Raw genomic sequence first — 12799 nt, 5'->3', positions numbered from 1 at the left:
GATGGAATACAGAGAAACACTGGCAGCAGTCACATCTGAAACTGTCAGACTGTCTTCACCCCTCTCCCCCCTCCTCGTGTTTGCCCCCTTCTGTCTGTGTCACTCAGTTTTCTTTCCTTTTTGGCAGTCTCATTTTCTCTTGTACTCCAGTCCTTTTCTCCCCCTCTCTCCCTCCCTTCCTCCCTCCCCCCTTATCTCTCCCTCTCTCTCATTCTCTCTCACTGCCTTTCTCTCTATTTCTCTCTAATTGTCTGTTCAGATGCATATGCATTTCAGTAATTTGTATGATTTGCCACTTGCCAAAAATATATTAGATATTTTTAGAGTTCACTGCAAACAAAAGCATAATGGTACTTCAGTTATATAACTGACATATTCATTCTGTAAGTATCTGTCTATTTATCAAGCATAATATCTGTGCACTCTATAAGTAGTGTTGTGGGTTGATGAAAAGTCAGGGGAAATTATGCATTCATAGCAGTAATTAGTGAGTCTCCAATTGGTGACAGAAATGTAGAGTTAAGTTTTGGAGCTTATGATGCTTTCCAAGTGCTGGTTTCCATCTACAACCAGGTGGCATTGACATATTTTGCCGAAGACCCAGCAATTCATTTTTGTCTCATTTGTCTCTGGTCTTAATTTCAAGACCCATATATTATGCTACGCTGAAACTTACACTCCAAGGGACATTCAATAAAAATAAAATAAATAATATTTTTCTAAATATTTTCATGGTGATGTTTTTCATCCTTGACACTGTTTAATAAAGTAATGAAACTATTTTTCTGCCACATCTCAGGAGGATAGAGTAAATTGGGGAATTATTTTCAGACATATGTACATTCTAAACTAGTTATGGTTTCCAGTCTGACCAGTTAAGTTAATTGAATGCACGTAATTATAATTTTCCAATACAAAATGGCAAATTTGGATGTCTTCACAGTCCCATTAACTAAAACTCTACCATTTACCCTGCTGCAGCAGTAGCTCCCAGCCCCCCACTCAAGATGCTTCTCAATCAGGATTGAGACGATACCAAAAATATGGTACACTGCAGGTGAACTTTCTGACCAGTTCACTGTCAAATAGCGTATACTACCAATGTTTACTTTTTAGTCCTCCTGACACACATACTGTGCAAACACTTATTTCTGCAGTGAAATACTCTGTCAAGATTAATGGTTCCCCTCACTACACAAGTTCACACAGGATGAAATGCAGACTGAATATAAAGATATTATTTTAGGGTTACCAAAATACCCCTTATGGAAGGCAATGGAATCAATTTGCCATACAAAAATAAGAATTATAATAGTTATGGACCTATATCCTTTTCAAGCATTTCATTGTGATATATATTTGAAAGTGTTTGAACATCCAATTCTCAGGTTAATCTAAAATTACATATTCACCAGTATTGTCCATCTGTTGCTTGTCAGTGGAAACATAAGAAGAGTTAAAAGCTCTTTATTACAACACCCACAGGAAACGGTAGGATCTTATCGCAAGCTCAAATCCCGTTAGTGCTGCGGATTCAGCCCTAGTCTTACCTTGCTGTCATAAATCACAGTGAAACGGCCCAGGAGCTCATTATTTACACAGCCATCAGGTGCATTGATCTGCCTTTTATTTTGATAAATTAGCTGAGGGTCAATCTGCGTCATACTCATCTGCATGTGACTTCCAGGAGACATCAGTACCACCCCCGAGTGATGCTGCCTCCCAGCTACACTTTTAAAAAGCTGTTTGTGAGGGCAGCTTTCAAAAACTCATCTACAATTAAGTGTTGTTAGTATATTAGATAACGTAAACTTACTCTTTTAAGTAGTCAGATTGATGCTAGGATTAAGGATTCAATCAGCATTTGTCCTTCTACATTGTTCCACGGAGGAATAAATTCAGTTTTTTAGTTTTTATCCTCACCAAAACAGGTGATTGGTGATCACTGAACTCTCTAAACAAAGAAGCAAAGAAATAAAACGACAATTGCTTTTAATTGTATGTCAAATGTAATGACAGGGCGAGTGCTGTCAGATTGCACAGTACTTGATTTCTTGGGTGTATAATAACGCTGACCCCAGAATTACATGCTGGTTGGAAAGGCTGATTGCATCTCATCTTGCTGGTCAAAAACAATTAGTTATTCCCTTCAATTAATGTTGAAGAAAGCATATTCAGTTTATTAACTTAAGAGCTATGCAATTCAGCTGCTGAATCTAACTGAGCTAATGATTTGGTGAGAATTTGAAAACCAGGCTAATGCCTCATTGAAGAGGTCAAATTAGAATTTAGCCTTTGGCTGCCTATTACTGAGCACTATCAATTCATCAATTATAATTAGCATAGCAATCAACATGTCACAGAGAAACACAACAGATCAGGACCTGTCATAAACAAGTAAATATTCCCTAGTAATAACTTCATTTTGTGTATATGATGAGTGTATATGATGTAAAATAAAATTATACAAATAAGCAGAACAAATGGTGAGGGCTACTGAAAACAGCTACTAAATGTAATCAAATAATGTATACAAAATTACAGCAAACAGATAAAAGCTAGCAGTAAGAATGGCTGTGGAATTTTTTCAGGGAATCAATGGCTTGTACTGGTACTTAAATAGAAAAGAACATGTTTTTGGAAAAACATAAACTCAACACTCAGTAATGAAAGTGAAGCAGATCACCAATCAAAAGCCATTGATTCTCAAAGTGTGTTTTAAGTGTGTTTTACAGCGTTCTGTCCTGATGAAGACATTTTCCCTACAGGGAAACTTTGATATGATGTCATTGAAATATTACTGATGTGATAATCATCAACGTATCATTAGCACAAGGTGAAAGCCCTGCATTACGCAAGGATAGAGCTCGGTTGTCTGTGTTTGGATCAATCCCATTGCTGACAAAGAGGCCGTCAGTGTAGCAGTGAGGATCATGGGAATTAACCACCGCAGGCTCATTCTGGGAAGTGTAATAGGTCTGTGGGTCTTCCTTTATGATGCGTTACGCCAACCACACAATGCATTAGCCTGACAATTTGAAAGGCTCTGATGGATGGAACGTGATTCTTCATCGAAGTTAAACACAACCGAGTCTTAACGTAATCCATTACTAGGATGGATTGTGATTCTACCCCACGCTCTTGGAATTTTCCATGGCCTTAAATTCTTGACTGGCAGGCCTTAAAATTCAGAAAATAGAGAAGAATTACTTTCAATACATTATATCTTTGTTTATAAATATGTATGTTGCAGTTGAAATGTAATGGGAATATTATTTTGTCATCAGTTACTACATATCAATAAAGCAATGGGATTTGTTATTGCGAGGTTATCTCTGACATCATCAGTGGTAGATAACATGTATGAATTATGAATGTCTTGCTGTGGGGCATTTATTCACTTCCATGGATGTGTATTTTGAAGAATAAATTTTCATGTATTTACATGAGTCAGAGGATTGCATTATTTTCACACATGGAGAGGGAGACATGATTTACATTTATATTATCCATTCAAACAGCTGGTTGAATGAAGCAATGGAGCAATTCTAGCAAGTTTCTTGCTTAAGTGTGCACCAACAATAACTTTGTAAGGATTTGAACCTGCAAGCTATAGGCCAAAAGTTTACAAGTCAAGCCACAGGCCACAGCATAGTCAGAGATGTATACCCCAAATAGTTGGACTAGAAATTTAGGAAGGAGCATCAGATACATACTTGTTTGCAGTCATCAAACCCATGACAGAGCATAATCCAGTGTGTCAGACACTGTGCAGACAGTTTTTTCCATTGTAGTTTTGCAAATGTCCGTTTTCATAAATGTGCGGAATGCAATAACTATCTCAATTTCGCTGGACGCATCTCTTTTTTGATGGACTGGTGCTATCATTCTCTCCTCAGTTGTGATTTTCTTTTTTCTCTTATCCTCCAGGACCCGCTGCCACGCATCAGGCTCTCATTTGCATTTGCCTGGAGACACAGCAAACCCAGCTTGTCATCCTCCATGATGACAGAGGAACCACAGAGGAAGATGATTTCCCGTCCTCTGCAGCAGGCAAATGGAAAGTGTCTCAGTGTCTGTGTGTATGTGTGTGTGTTGGGGTGGGGGGGCAAAGTGGAAATGACTTGCCAATGTGAGGGTGTAGGGTAAGAGCGGTTCAGGACCTGGTGAATTTGGATCAAAAGGGGAAATATGGAGGGTACTCCAGCTGCCAGGTGGCAGACCCAGATCCTTGTGCAGCTGGAAGAGTGAGTTTGAGCAGCGTTCTCAGACTGACAGAAAGACTGGAGTATACCAGCACCCTCTCAAAAGAGCTTAAGTGGATGATTCTCACTCACACTCTAACTTCAAATGGCAGCAGTGTGGTAAAGGCACAGGTTTGGGAGCTGGGTTTTAAAATGGGATTAAAGTGAAAAGCCAGTGTTAGAATTTCATCACCCTCATCACTGCTATCATTGTCATTATCATCATGTTATCGTTAAGAGGTTGGAAACAGATTCTATTGGTAAGCACAGATGTTTTAACTGTAATTTAATTGCTTTTCGCACTTCATTGCAATTTTGCACATTTTGCTTGACCTTGCTATTTTTGTATACTTTCATGTTCTATTATCAAAAACTAAATGTGTTGCCAGGTTATCATCATCATCATCATCGTCATCATCAGCAGCAGCAGAATAATCAAAATCATGATCATCATCATCATCAGCAGCAGCAGCAGCAGTAGAATAATCAAAATAATAATAAATGACACATCACATCATCCCTTTGTAAATGGTCTAATACTCTACTTTAGCAATCTGTTCTAGTTTCAAGGTGTAATTGACATCGGAAGTGTGATGGCAAGATGGCACACCTGTTGTTTGGCTTTGTACAATTTCACACCCATGTGCTGTCAGTACGTAAGGCCTTCATCAGACTGCATCTTAAGACCAGCTTTGAAAAAAGTCAAGTGTTAACAATTACATTGGAGAGGTGCAAATGGAAGGAATTTGGTGACTTTTTGACCTTTGGTGATAATTGTTGTGGAGGTGAAACTTCATGAACCCCAATCACTTACAGTATATGGACCAATCCATAGCAAATCTGTCTGTCTAAATCTGTGAACTGCTGAACTTTGCCCATTCTTGGGTTCATATTCGCTACATTAACCCGTTAAGTATCGCCCCTTTTCTTTGATTTGAGCTTGAAAATTACATACAGCTTGAAATACAATGGCTCCTATTCTTGAACCCTTTTGACTACAGACATAATCTTAGAGTATTCTGAAAAGTATTACTAAATCAAAGTTACTGAAGCTTGAACACAGTGGAGTTGGAAGATTGTTTTCCCCACTGAAAATATTTTCTGTTTTTGAGTGGATACAGATTATTGCCCTGGGCCGGTGAGACTTAAGGGGTTAATATAATTTATGTCAAACTGGCTGTTTATGCACAAAGAGGAATAATGTCAGCTTTCACCTATGAAGGAGGAACAGTAAGTAACATGAAGAGCAAGGTAATGTGATCTTCTAACACTAATAGCACTACCATAACATTCACAAAACATGAGAAAGCAGGCCCTTTTTCAACAAGATTGTTCCATTAGCTGGATAACTGCTCTCCGTAAAATCCGGGAAACCCTCCTAAATCCGGAACATGGACTGGGGCAGCCAGTGGCCTAGTGAATAAGGTGCATGTCTGAGACCCACAAGGTTGGCGGTTCAATCCATAATGTAGCAACAATAATATCCACACAACCGTAAATTGCTTTGGATAAAAGTGTCAGCTAAATAACATGTAATGTAATGGACTGAAGTAGAAAGAACTCTTCCTGCTGGATTTCACTCAGTGCAGTTATCCTTCATTTCCAGGCTCACACACAATTAATCTCAAAAATTACTTTTGGTCTATAAGCTTATATTAGATGTTCCCTGCTGTTTTAATGATTGTCCCTTTTTAAATTTGTCATATATTATTTCAATCAAGGCACTCGTGTGAATACCCACAGTAAAATAATAAAGCACATAATATGCAAATATTGTCTAATGTGTCAATTGACTGGGAATGTAATTTATACAAGTGTAGGTGTTTAGAGTTGAGTAGAGTAAGAAGTCTAACACAAAATTAGGCTAATACTTTTGGATATTTATTTTGTGGATATTGTAGTTTGCAGCATTATAGGAAAATTACAGGAAAAATGAAGTGTGTAGTTAACATATTAAAAAAAAAATTTCATTACCAAGTCTTCATTACCAAGGCTTCAAAAGAGAGCACTCCCAACGGTATCTGTGAGCCAAGCAGTTAATAAAGGAAAAATAACAGTTTTAAAGAAGAAAATGTTAATAGTTACAGAAAAATTAAGAAACCAGAAAAAACTAAATCCTGAAATAATTTAACTTTTATGAAACAAACCTTAGAATTGGCTTTTTCAGAAATCAAATAACGGTACATTAAATATTGGTCTCTAAGCATGGTTTGCAGTAAACGGCAAAATGAAAAACTATTAACAGAAAATATGTCCCTTCAGACAAATATCTCTGATAATGTACATTCCAGTCATACAGCCAAATAATGGCTTCCCAGCAAAAAAAAAGATAATAATTACAGCACTTATTAGTTTCCTTTTTACCTAATAGGAAAATAATTACACATCCTGTCAAGGGAATTTTCCAATAATTGCAGGAAAGTTGTGTCATTGGCTCCATTACCTGGTATGTTCAGTGATTAACGGTCAGGCCAGGAAGCACTGCCAGTACCCATGAAATGGGTCAGGGCAGTTACAGCCAAAATATTTAAAATAAGATGCGCAATGTTGTTTGGCAAAAGGTACAGCCAAACAGCCATACACACCAACCTGGAAAACACATCATTGGTGTTGCATTATCCTCCTTATTGACAGTAAAGATAATTAACATCTTGGAGAAAACGCACATTGAAATACAGTAGCATAGTCTAAAGAGGGAAAAAAAACATAACATAACGGCCATTCAGCCCAGCAATACTGGCCTTTGACTGTGAAAGAACACAGGAAGGCAACATTATGTGGCCGACAGAGGCTGACATCTATAGCTATAAATAACCTGTGCAATGAAGTGTCTCAGGAAGGTGACAGAGCTGTGCTGCACTGTGTAGTGTTGTAGCACATTGCCTACAGGCACACAGCCCTGGCACAGCTGGAGGAGGTGTAGCACGCTGAGGGTGATTAGCAAGATTCCTGAGGGCGCATTAATACGCTTTCACTTTATCAAATACGGAGACGTTACTACACCCCCATTCTCAATAAAGATCACATAATAATAGGATGTGTTAGGATTATAATGAATTTTAGCTCGAGTCTAAAGGTAAAACGAAGGACACCGTTTTATAGCATGCTTTTGTATTAACAGGCTTGATTCGGATGATTGAGATTCACAGCCCTTTGTCCACGAGCTATCGTGGCCCTTGAAGATGATGGAAATGAGAGCTCCTGGAAGCAAACACGCAGTTCTCCCGCACTTGATAATCTGTAATAACAGTACCTGCTATTCCCAGGACAGTCCATTTGAAAATGTCAGAGCACTGAGAGGAATGGGGCCAGCTGTAAGCTCCTGCTTGTGCCTGTAATATATGACACTGTACATGGGCCATGCCATTTGTGGAGTTTTCCATTTCCTTCGTATTGCGCTCTGCTGAAAAACATCCCATCATTTCAACCAAACAACCTATTTAAAGTGACAAGTAATTCGGCTATGAGGATGGCTAAGAGAAATGAAATTCTGTTCTCGGGCTCACAGACCTCAGAGCAAGTAAGCCCTTTTCACCTCGTTGTGGAAGATGAATGTCTTTTATTTATTTACCTGTCCGGGTTTTGAAGAAACAGCCTTTCTTACAGGCCCGCTTGCCTAGTTAGGGCACACTGTCTATTGTTCCCAGTCCTGTAATAAACTTTAATCATTGATTGTGTCTCTGAAACTTGCATTCTGATTTTGGAGATGGAGTATATCCACTGGAAGAGGACATTTACTGTATGTTATCTGTGTGTTGTCATCAACGTACAGAACACAGAACACAATTAAGGGCAGGGTTTCAACTTGCTAATATATTTATTCATTGATAAAGTCAGGTTTTGCTTTGGGATAGGAAGTCATATTGAGTTAATATGACTTGTTAATGGCAACTGAGGAAGGACAACAATTCAATGATGGGTGAAATAAGATTATACAGAAAACACAGAGTTCAAATCAGTTTAAAACCATAACCATGTTGTGTTGTTCTGTATTGAGAGTTCAGAAAGAAATGAACATTTCAGCAATTTGTTTGGTATTGTAAGTTGTTGTATTTAAGATGATGCTTTGGCAATGCAAGTATACAGTACTTGACATGCAAATAAGACAAATTTGACTTTGAATTTGAGAGAAAGAGAGACAGAAACAGAGAGAAAGAGAGACAGAAACAGAGAGAGAGAGAGAGAGAGAGAGAGAGAGAGATTGTGTACATGCCCAGCAGATGAGCAGGAGGAGTGATAAGTGTTACGCAAATCATTGCTGGGGTGGTAACTGCTTGCAACAAATGTGTGGCACTCGGATAAATCCCAGTCTCCTCATCTAAGCTAAATAAGAAGGAGGTGAAGAGGAGAACAGGAAACAAAATCCTCTTTTGATTAAAGCAAAAGCGAAAACCGTGAGCGCCTCCATACATCTTCTCAGGTTCCATCAGAAAATTTCATCATTTTAAAGCTTTACTGCCAACAGCCCTATACATCATAAATATTTCAACACTGAATATATTTTAAAATTAAAGTAAAGCCTGAAATTACAGCCTCGGTTTATGCTTACTCATTTTTTTGCTAAAGACGTGACCATTTTTTAAAACTTTTACCGACTGTAGTAATGGCCCAAATGCATCAGCAGTGGAAAAATGAACTAAATCAGCTCAGGTTCAAAGCATTAACAAATGATGCAGTTCAGAGGGTTCATGGAGCACTTGCAGTATATATCTTTTCTGTCAAATTTGCAGAACACAACAAATGACCATATTATCTTTTAGACCAAAAACGTTTCTGACATTTCTATGTGCTGGGACCTTCCCTGACTTCATTCAGTGCTACTAAATAGACATCAAATCAAACACAATAAGGACTGGAGTAAGTTGAAAACAAACTAATGAACGTGAATTGCTTTTACAGGCGCATTGTTTGACACTAAACAATAACAAAAGATCTCTGGCGATGTATATTTGGACTAATCTGTGACAGGATCAGTTTCACCAGAGGGCTGAAATGAATGTGTGTGTGGCCCATTGGAATGTTTATCATTCCTGAAGGCTATTGCACTGGGGAATGACACTTATAGGAAGAGGCAAAGGTGTGGGAGCGCTGAGAAATGTGTGTGTTAACTTAAGGAAGTTAACACACAAAATAATTACACATGCGCACACACACACACACACACACACATATGTATATATTAAAGAAATGTCATTCTTATGTTGCATTTCCATTGTAGGAGTCCAGTGGGATGCCATCAATCCAAAGGTTTCAGGAACCCAAATGAGAACAGTTCAATGACCCCTCAGTTATAAAAATCCTGGAACACTCAAGCAATTGGTAAACACTAAATTCCATGTATTTATGCAATCCAATCTTCTATCACAAACAAGCAGTTTCCTGTGAGACTCAGCAGATCTCCATCAAAATGTGATCTCACTGGTCAATATGGTAGGAGGAATAGAACCTATTTTTGTGCAAATAGTCCTGCAATGTTCAGGAGAACAAACAAACAAAACAAAAAATACCTTCCTCCTCACACAGAACAACATGTGCTGTCTATGGAAAATGCTTTGAGCAGTTAAAAATAAAGCCTTCACTTACCAGTGAATATATCAAGATAAGAAGAATTATTACGTATAATTGTAATTTATATCATGTTTGTAGCATATATAAATTCATATTATATTCACACTTTTGTCATGCAATAAAGTCCTTTTTTTGGTCATCTTGTTTCTTTTTTATTTGGAACATATATTGTTCCATCCAGATTCCATCCAGCTCTATGTAAATGAACATGCCTGCACAGGTTATTCATAGAAAAGTATGTTAGTAAATGTTAAAAATGAAGACGTTATCGCTTTTCCTGAGAATTGTTGTACTTGGTGACAAAATGTTTTTGTGTCACACGTTACAACTCAATTATTGTTTTGGTCCATTTAAGTGGATGAACACTCCAGGAGTTTAGCAATATAACATATGTGTACCAATTATGGCACAATTGTATCTACAGGAATGACAGAACTTCAAAAAAGTTTGATAACAGATATATCGGTTCATTTTGGTTAATATCTTTTTAACGGCTGAATGACATTTAAATTCATGACTTGTGAAGTTGTGGAGGGCTGCTGGCCAGCAAGCTTCCCTGCTATCTTTAACTGCTAACTCTCACAGCTGCGCTGGGCTTCAATAATCACAAAAATGATTAGTTGAGACTGGTGCTTCTGTACCAACCTGCATTGACATGCTGCATTCCACAGACCAAAGCTGAGGAGATGTGTTATACTTATAAGAGAGTCTTGAGTGTTCTGAAGATTTTTGAATTCCCTTTTGATTAGTAAATGATCAACACCTGAAATATCAGACAAAACTTCACGTTATTCATATGAATTGGAATATTTAGCAGGTTATCCAGCGTAACAGCCAGTAGCCCTGCAGTCCTTGAAGAATGCAATTGTTGTTTGAAGAAAAAATGTACAGACAATCATAATATGAATATTTTGAGTGACAATTCATAATCACATTACAGTAAACATTACAGGATTAAAGACAGTTCTGTGCCATAGATGCAAAATAAAGTATATAAACTCTATGCAATGCAGCCTACAAAATGCTGTCAGTGACACCTACAAATTACTGTATGCTACAGTAGTGTAAAGGCAAACTATTAAAATTAAAGATATAATTTTCATTTTCTGACAAGCAAAGTAGAATATATATATATATATATTATATTCAAAACAACTAAATGTAGCCTCCATACCATTTATGAAAGCACTGCATATTCTGTATATAGTCTGTATAATCCTAGAGACTAACTATATAAACGAACAATAATCTGCTCTACTAATCCTAATAAATACTGGTCCTTGTTATGTACAAGGACCAGTATTGATGATGACAATGTATGCACATTATTAATATCTCAGTGCCAAGGATGATTACTATCAGTGCAGACCAAAATGAAACTGGCATTGGTACAGTATGGCCAAACTTCCCACACACACACAAACCAGTGCATGCATAATAATATTCCTATTGCCATTTATTGTCATAAATGTCACTTACAGGAAAAACCATTAGCTGATTTTTGTCTTTTGCATTATGTCAATAGTGATTGAATGGGAATGGGGCAAATGAGAAAGTATCTTGTTTTTTTTTAGCTTGCCACTGACTGGCTGTTATATACAGTAAAATAAATGGATGGTATGCACACCACTACTCATTTCTCTTTTGAGGTTCTCGCACCTGTGCAAAAAAAGTTTTCAGGAGTTTCAGTTGAGCATGCTGTCCTGTTATCATTTGTTATATGCAGCATATTAGAACGTAAAGACTGCGACAAACTCAATGTCAAAGGAGCAGAGCACACAGTCAGCACGACAAGGCCCAACCCTCACATCCAGCTCAACAGGAAACAATGTGTCTGAAGAGGCAAGGAAGGGGAGATGATGTCTTGCTGACATTCGACATCTAAAATTGAGAATCTCTGTATTATGGGCTGTATTGTCAGTTATACCTTGCAAGGGGACTTTTGGCGTACATAGTCTGCCTAGGGGGAGTAATTATGTGTATGCTGCTTTGCACTGGGGAAGGGAAACAGCACAAGGGTCTTGTCAGAGAGGCAGGGGATCTTTGCAGGCACTTTGCCTTAGGGCTGGATTTCAGATTCCTAGCCAGAGCTTTAGTGTAGCAGTTGTTGCCCTCTAGCAGAGAACAATGCAACATTCAGAAGCTTTTTAAGGAAGTCACTGACAAATATTTAAGGGAGGGGAGGTGGTGCCTAATCTTTTTGCTGAAAGTGCATAAAGAAGCATAAAACAATGCACACAGCCTCTACATCCACCTGCCATGTGTGCTCCTGTTTCCAATGCCCTCCTGTAATGTACTTCATGCTCACTGTTCAGGTATGTCATATACTGTTTGTACTGTATGGTTTGATTGTAGCCAGGGTGAGCTGCACACTCCACAATTCAAGTTGTGAATAAGGCTAAAATGAATTGTGTGGATGTCTATGGCTGATTTAATTTGGATGAAGAAAAACAAAAACAGCATAATCTTTTAGGACATCTGCATGGTCGTTCTATTTTTGTCTGTAGAACAAATAAAGTCATACCAAGATCAAACATTTGCCAGCCCTTGGCAGAATCAAACTGGTTTTGCTTAATATCAGACAGCCTTATTTCCTCCCAGTAGTTTGTCACCCGTCGTATCTCTTTATTCACTGTCTCTGAACTAGCAGCCAGGGCTTCCATATGAGCCCTGTCCATTCGTCACCATTACAGCTCACAAGGGAGATATGCCAGCTGTACTGTACCCCTGGTGGCACAGAGATACACACACACACACCACACACACATGCACAAAAGCACACACATACATACACAAACGCTCACACACTGACACACACACACACACACACACACACACACCCATAAACACATGCATACACGCACACCCCTCCCCCCCTGCACACATGCACACAAGCACACACATCCACACACAAACGCTTACACACTGACACACGCACACCCCCCCCCCTCCCCCCCCCCCGCACACAGACACCACAAGCACACACA

This window comes from Conger conger, chromosome 11 (genome assembly GCF_963514075.1).
Source record: "Conger conger chromosome 11, fConCon1.1, whole genome shotgun sequence".
Classification (NCBI taxonomy): Eukaryota; Metazoa; Chordata; class Actinopteri; order Anguilliformes; family Congridae; genus Conger; species Conger conger.
This window is presented reverse-complemented; position numbering follows the sequence as displayed.